Raw genomic sequence first — 6,580 nt, 5'->3', positions numbered from 1 at the left:
AGACAGAGATGGAGACACCGAGAGAGAGAGGGAGAGACACACAGAGAGAGAGAGAGAGAGAGAGAGAGAGAGAGAGAGAGAGAGAGAGAGAGAGAGAGAGAGAGAGGGAGAGACACACACAGAGAGAGAGAGAGAGAGAGAGAGAGAGAGGGAGAGAGAGAGACCCTTGAATCAAACCTCACCCTGATTTGGTGTACAGTATGTTAATGCCGTTGAATGTGACGACACCATTTTACAGGACACTACCACACACACACGATGATCTAAACACCAGCAGATTTCAGAAGGATATCTTGAATGGCATTAATATAATAATCCCACTAAGGATTAGTGTTTGAGATTGTTCGATTTATTTTGTTTAGATTAAATTAGATTCAGCGAGTAGAGAGAGAGTGTTACTATGTCACTGTGAATACTGTGTTACTATGTCACTGTGAATACTGTGTTACTATGTCACTGTGAATACTGTGTTACTATGTCTCTGTGAATACTGTGTTACTATGTCACTGTGAATACTGTGTTACTATGTCACTGTGAATACTGTGTTACTATGTCACTGTGAATACTGTGTTACTATGTCACTGTGAATACTGTGAATACTGTGTTACTATGTCACTGTGAATACTGTGTTACTATGTCACTGTGTATACTGTGTTACTATGTCACTGTGAATACTGTGAATACTGTGTTACTATGTCACTGTGAATACTGTGTTACTATCTCACTGTGTATACTGTGTTACTATGTCACTGTGAATACTGTGCTACTATGTCACTGTGAATACTGTGTTACTATGTCACTTTGAATACTGTGCTACTATGTCACTGTGAATACTGTGAATACTGTGTTACTATGTCATTGTGAATACTGTGAATACTGTGTTACTATGTCACTGTGTATACTGTGTTACTATGTCACTGTGAATACTGTGAATACTGTGTAACTATGTCACTGTGAATACTGTGCTACTATGTCACTGTGAATACTGTGCTACTATGTCACTGTGTATACTGTGTTACTATGTCATTGTGAATACTGTGAATACTGTGTTACTATGTTACTGTGAATACTGTGCTACTATGTCACTGTGAATACTGTGCTACAATGTCACTGTGAATACTGTGCTACTATGTCACTGTGTATACTGTGTTACTATGTCATTGTGAATACTGTGAATACTGTGTTACTATGTCACTGTGTATACTGTGTTACTATGTCACTGTGAATACTGTGCTACTATGTCACTGTGAATACTGTGCTACTATGTCACTGTGAATACTGTGCTACTATGTCACTGTGAATACTGTGCTACAATGTCACTGTGAATACTGTGTTACTATGTCACTGTGAATACTGTGCAACTATGTCACTGTGAATACTGTGAATACTGTGCTACTATGTCACTGTGAATACTGTGCTACTATGTCACTGTGAATACTGTGCTACTATGTCACTGTGAATACTGTGCTACTATGTCACTGTGAATACTGTGCTACTATGTCACTGTGAATACTGTGCTACTATGTCACTGTGAATACTGTGCTACTATGTCACTGTGAATACTGTGCTACTATGTCACTGTGTATTACATTGTAATTGTAGTAATTAGTAATTGTAGAATAAGGTAACTGTGCCACTGTAACGTAACAAAGTGTGGAAAAATCAAGGGGTTTGAATACTTTCCCAATGCACTGTATATAAATATAAATATGTATAACTATATATAATCTGAGGCCATCGTATCCTTAATAAGGCTAGGAACAGGTACTGTACACTTAGCAACCTGGTGTCCGACGACAACTGTCGCCACGGCAGCGGAATGAGGATGTGGCGTTGCCGCTACGACGTTGTCACCGTGGATACAGGCCCGAGGGCAGCTGGTGTGTGTGTGTTTCTCATTTGAATAATGTGTCCTGAATCAGCCGTACGCTGCTACAAACAACAAAACACACCTCGTAAATACCGCACAATCACTGCCTTTGTGTTGGTGCTGTTGTCTTGTGGTTTTAATTTGTTTGTTCGCCCCTCCCTGTCCTCTGTCCTTCTCACCGGTCCCCCCTTTCTCCCAGTCCAAAGAAACAGCCTGTCGAAAAAGGGTGGGAATGTGTGTGTGTGTGTGTGTGTTGTGTTTGTCTAGTGGTATATATTGTGTAATGTTATGTGTTATCCTGTTGTTATGCATTGTATGCAAAGCATGTTTTGTTTTATAAATACTGTCAATTGAATCAAATTGAAGATATAAAAACATAAACCTTTGTGGGAAATATCAGGGCTGGTTCAGCGTTGACAGTGTATGTGTTTGTATGTGTTTGTACATATGTGTCTGTGTCTGTGAGAGAGATGGAGAATGTGAGCCCCCCCCATCAGATTAAGGCCATCTATTATAATTGGGCGACAGACAGTTGGCAGAATGCTCCTCAGTGCCCCATCTGTGCCAGTAACTCACACACACACACACACACACACACACACACACACACACACACACACACACACACACACACACACACACACACACACACACACACACACACACACACACACACACACACACACAGGGGAACTGTGTTACTATGTCACTGTGAATACTGTGCTGCAATGTCACTGTGAATACTGTGCTACTATGTCACTGTGAATACTGTGCTACAATGTCACTGTGAATACTGTGCTACTATGTCACTGTGAATACTGTGCTACTATGTCACTGTGAATACTGTGCTACTATGTCACTGTGAATACTGTGTTACTATGTCACTGTGAATACTGTGCTACTATGTCACTGTGAATACTGTGTTACTATGTCACTGTGAATACTGTGTTACTATGTCACTGTGAATACTGTGCTACTATGTCACTGTGAATACTGTGAATACTGTGTTACTATGTCACTGTGAATACTGTGCTACTATGTCACTGTGAATACTGTGTTACTATGTCACTGTGAATACTGTGCTACTATGTCACTGTGAATACTGTGTTACTATGTCACTGTGAATACTGTGTATACTGTGCTACTATGTCACTGTGAATAATGTGCTACTATGTCACTGTGAATACTGTGCTACTATGTCACTGTGAATACTGTGTTACAATGTCACTGTGAATACTGTGTTACTATGTCACTGTGAATACTGTGAATACTGTACTACTATGTCACTGTGAATAATGTGAATACTGTGCTACTATGTCACTGTGAATAATGTGCTACTATGTCACTGTGAATACTGTGTTACTATGTCACTGTGAATACTGTGCTACTATGTCACTGTGAATACTGTGTTACTAAGTCACTGTGAATACTGTGAATACTGTGCTACTATGTCACTGTGAATACTGTGCTACTATGTCACTGTGAATACTGTGAATAATGTGCTACTATGTCACTGTGAATACTGTGTTACTATGTCACTGTGAATACTGTGAATAATGTGCTACTATGTCACTGTGAATACTGTGTTACTATGTCACTGTGAATACTGTGAATAATGTGCTACTATGTCACTGTGAATACTGTGTTACTATGTCACTGTGAATACTGTATTAATATGTCACTGTGAATACTGTGCTACTATGTCACTGTGAATACTGTGCTACTATGTAACTGTGAAAACTGTGTTACAATGTCACTGTGAATAATGTGCTACTATGTTACTGTGAATACTGTGCTACTATGTCACTGTGAATACTGTGCTACTATGTCACTGTGAATACTGTGCTACTATGTCTCTGTGAATACTGTGCTACTTTGTCACTGTGCATACTGTGAATACTGTGCTACAATGTCACCGTGAATACTGTGCTACTATGTCACTGTGAATACTGTGCTACTATGTCACTGTGAATACTGTGCTACTATGTCACTGTGAATACTGTGCTACTTTGTCACTGTGCATACTGTGAATACTGTGCTACTATGTCACTGTGAATACTGTGCTACTATGTCACTGTGAATACTGTGCTACTATGTCACTGTGAATAATGTGCTACTATGTCACTGTGCATACTGTGAATACTGTGTTACAATGTCACTGTGAATACTGTGAATACTGTGTTACTTTGTCACTGTGCATACTGTGAATACTGTGCTACTATGTCACTGTGAATACTGTGCTACTATGTTACTGTGAATACTGTGTTACTATGTCACTGTGAATACTGTGCTACTTTGTCACTGTGCATACTGTGAATACTGTGCTACAATGTCACCGTGAATACTGTGCTACTATGTCACTGTGAATACTGTGCTACTTTGTCACTGTGCATACTGTGAATACTGTGCTACAATGTCACTGTGAATACTGTGCTACTATGTCACTGTGAATACTGTGCTACTATGTCACTGTGAATACTGTGCTACTTTGTCACTGTGCATACTGTGAATACTGTGCTACTATGTCACTGTGAATACTGTGCTACTATGTCACTGTGAATACTGTGCTACTATGTTACTGTGAATACTGTGTTACTATGTCACTGTGAATACTGTGCTACTTTGTCACTGTGCATACTGTGAATACTGTGCTGCTATGTCACTGTGAATACTGTGTTACTATGTCACTGTGAATACTTTGCTACTATGTAACTGTGAATATTGTGTTACTATGTCACTGTGAATACTGTGTTACTATGTCACTGTGAATACTGTGCTACTATGTCACTGTGAATACTGTGCTACTATGTCACTGTGAATACTGTGTTACTATGTCACTGTGAATACTGTGTTACTATGTCACTGTGAATACTGTGTTACTATGTCACTGTGAATACTGTGCTACTATGTCACTGTGAATACTGTGCTACTATGTCACTGTGAATACTGTGCTACTATGTCACTGTGAATACTGTGAATACTGTGCTACTATGTAACTGTGAAAACTGTGTTACAATGTCACTGTGAATACTGTGTTACTATGTCACTGTGAATACTGTGAATACTGTGAGAAGAGTAAAGAGGAGAGCAGTGGAGTAAAGAGGAGAGGAGTGGAGTAAAGAGGAGAGGAGAGGAGAGGAGAGGAGAGGAGAGGAGAAGAGAAGAGAAGAGAAGAGAGGAGAGGAGAGGAGAGGAGTGGAGAGGAGTAAAGAGGAGAGGAGTAAAGAGGAGAGGAGAGGAGTGGAGAGGAGAGGAGAGGAATAAAGAGGAGAGGAGTAAAGAGGAGAGGAGAAGAGTGGAGAGGAGAGGAGGGGAGTAAAGAGAAGAGTGGAGAGTAGAGGAGAGGAGTAAAGAGGAGAGGAGTGGAGAAGAGAGGAGTGGAGTAAAGAGGATAGGAGTAGAGAAGAGAGGAGAGGAGTGGAGAGGAGTAAAGAGGAGAGGAGTGGAGAGGAGTAAAGAAGGGAGGAGTGGAGAAGAGAGGAGAGGAGTAAAGAGGAGAGGAGTAAAGAGGAGAGGAGAGGAGTGGAGAGGAGTGGAGAGGACAGGGGTGGAGAGGAGAGGAGTGGAGAGGAGAGGAGACGAGAGGAGAGGAGTACAGAGGAGAGGAGTGGAGAGGAGAGGAGAGTAGTGGAGAGGAGAGAAGAGGAGAGGAGAGGAGAGGAAGAGTGAAGCTTACCTTGACGTCTGAGAAGAACGTCTTGAGCATGTTGGATGAAGGGTATCTGCTGTAGAAAAACATGAGCTTGGCTTTCTTCAGATGGTTGGGAGACAAGCCCTCCTGGATCTGACATGGCCTCAGTCAAGGAACGCAGTACACGTTACATTTGTCCTTTACAGAGCGACTTTCAGTTCGTCCATTCATCTTAAAGTAGCTCGGTAAGACAATCACATCAGTTAGTCCATTCATCTTAAAGTAGCTCGGTAAGACAATCACATCAGTTAGTCCATTCATCTTAAAGTAGCTCGGTAAGACAATCACATCAGTTAGTCCATTCATCTTAAAGTAGCTCGGTAAGACAATCACATCAGTCAGTCCATTCATCTTAAAGTAGCTCGGTAAGACAATCACATCAGTTAGTCCATTCATCTTAAAGTAGCTCGGTAAGACAATCACATCAGTTAGTCCATTCATCTTAAAGTAGCTCGGTAAGACAATCACATCAGTTAGTCCATTCATCTTAAAGTAGCTCGGTAAGACAATCACATCAGTTAGTCCATTCATCTTAAAGTAGCTCGGTAAGACAATCACATCAGTTAGTCCATTCATCTTAAAGTAGCTCGGTAAGACAATCACATCAGTTAGTCCATTCATCTTAAAGTAGCTCGGTAAGACAATCACATCAGTTAGTCCATTCATCTTAAAGTAGCTCGGTAAGACAATCACATCAGTTAGTCCATTCATCTTAAAGTAGCTCGTTAAGACAATCACATCAGTTAGACTGTTTATCTTAAAACTTCTCAGGGCTTTGCTCCTTTTATCTAAATTTCTGACTGATTGACGTGCCCAAAGTAAACTGCCTGTTGCTCAGGCCCTGAAGCCAGGATATGCATATAATTGTTACCATTGGAAAGAAAACACGTTGAAGTTGGTAGAAATGTTACAATAATGTAGGAGAATATAACACAAATGATATGGTAGGAGAAATTCCAAAGAATAACAAACTGAAATTATTTTTATGAGAGACCATTAGAAATGTAAGAGAAAGGTCA

General features: G+C 40.5%; 1 pseudogene; it reads right to left on the bottom strand.

Moving 5' to 3' along the window:
* Positions 1 to 6,580, bottom strand: part of LOC135508512 (prospero homeobox protein 1-like) — a 61,292-nt pseudogene that overhangs the window by 18,878 nt on the left and 35,834 nt on the right.

This window comes from Oncorhynchus masou, chromosome 21 (genome assembly GCF_036934945.1).
Source record: "Oncorhynchus masou masou isolate Uvic2021 chromosome 21, UVic_Omas_1.1, whole genome shotgun sequence".
NCBI lineage: Eukaryota > Metazoa > Chordata > Actinopteri > Salmoniformes > Salmonidae > Oncorhynchus > Oncorhynchus masou.
This window is presented reverse-complemented; position numbering and strand designations above follow the sequence as displayed.